This window comes from Limulus polyphemus, unplaced genomic scaffold (genome assembly GCF_000517525.1).
Source record: "Limulus polyphemus unplaced genomic scaffold, Limulus_polyphemus-2.1.2 Scaffold165, whole genome shotgun sequence".
Classification (NCBI taxonomy): domain Eukaryota; kingdom Metazoa; phylum Arthropoda; class Merostomata; order Xiphosura; family Limulidae; genus Limulus; species Limulus polyphemus.
In genome coordinates, this window is record NW_013665775.1 from 934,371 (window position 1) to 936,258 (window position 1,888).

Sequence of the window (1,888 nt, forward strand, 5' to 3'; positions counted from 1 at the left end):
TTTATAACGCCCCCACGGCTGAAAGGGCGAGCATGTTTGGTGGGATGCGGATTCGAACCCGCGACCCTCAGATTGTGAGTCGAGCGCCTTATCCACCTGGCCATGCCGGGCACACAAGAATTGAACGCTGTATTAACGTCTACAAGTTTACAAGGAAAAACATTCCAAACTTGAATGTACGTTAATACGTGTATTGTGTTCAATGAAATTAATGTGTTAAAGAATAAGAATGAATACAAAATTCTTTTTATATCGAGAAAAAATTATAATCGTTTTCCTTTAACGTATATTATTTTCAAAATTTCTACTTATCAGTTTTCAAACTATTATTTCAGTTACATAGGAGTTTTAAAAACTATACGATAAATATACAAACACGTACTAAACGCGCACAGGTGGCAGTATTTATATATATATATATATATAAAGCTAAAAAAAATCTGTGTGTCTGTCTGGTTGTCCGTTATTTAACTATTCCTAGCTCTCTGGGCCAATCTCAACCAAACTTTGTGGGAATATAGTTTAGATCAAGGGGCATGTTAATGGGGACTACACCCCCTATGCCCCCATTATTGCTGTTGTTGAGCATTTGTTATATGTGACGTAAGTTAAATTTAACTAAACTCATAGATGGCGCCACGTCTTTATACCAAAAACACAACGTACACACAGTGTGGAGGAGGGCTCACAAACGTCTTATATATCTCAGAGAGTGCACTAGCAGTGTATATGGAGAAATGGAATGTAAAAAAAAATAGTACATAAACTCAGCTGAAGTTTCTACTCCAACAACCATCATAAGGCTGGCATAAAGAGCCATTTCTTGAGTTATACCCACTTCCTAATTTAGCCCGTGACCTTTCAACTTCGACCCGTAAAACATTTCTGGAACCAATGATCGTCAATTAATTAATTACGTGAAACACTGTGGAAGGACATTAAGAGCTGGTGTTAAAAGCGGATAACAGAAAGCACGCCTACGCCACTACTTTGGTCGCTACCTCTTTCTACAAAGCCACCCTGACCATCGCATAGCGTATAACATATTTTAAGTATATACATATTGAGTTCTTAAAGCTTATACAAAACTTTTGGTGAGGTAATAATGAATACTCTAATAATAAGTTATGTTATAGATAAATTGTGTGAAAGTTAGGATTTTTGTGTTATTTATCATAGCAGCCACCCCCACATTTTTTAAGTCCATAACCCAGACAGAGGGCGTAGGTCAGCTTGTAATACGTAAGAGAGTAAAAAAAAAAGACTCAGATACTATAAAAAATTCCTTTTCTCAAGAGCAGCAACTCCCTTTATATATTTTTGCTTACGCCTCTGTATTAGTTGGTAGTAGCATGTCAAGAGTACATTGTTGGTTAGGTGGCTGCACTATGAATCCCAAGATTCTAAATTCATGACCTGTTGCTTCAAAAATGCGCTCCGCACTTTAGGGTTGCTAGTACATTGTAAGACTGACGGTCACAGTCAGGTAATTGTAGTCCAAGTGTTATTCAGTAGCAACCTTCTCTATAGTCTATCTGCTCAAAGTTATTGACGGTTTAACTCAAATGGCTCTTAAGTTGCTTTGCCCAAAACTCAGAAATAAACAAAGAATACTTCGTTCTTTGCACACTAAAAATAATTAAAGTTTTTTCTTCTAAAATCAGGTTTCTTTAACTTAACTTTCTCTTATTTTAATACAAGGAGAATTTTCATCAGTTCTCAGTCTTAAGTATATTACGTTATTTTCACCTGTATGATGCATCTGTACAGATTGTTTATTACCTTACCACAATTTTCATCAGTTCTCAGTCTTAAGTATATTACGTTATTTTCACCTGTATGATGCATCTGTACAGATTGTTTATTACCTTACCACAGTTTTCATCAG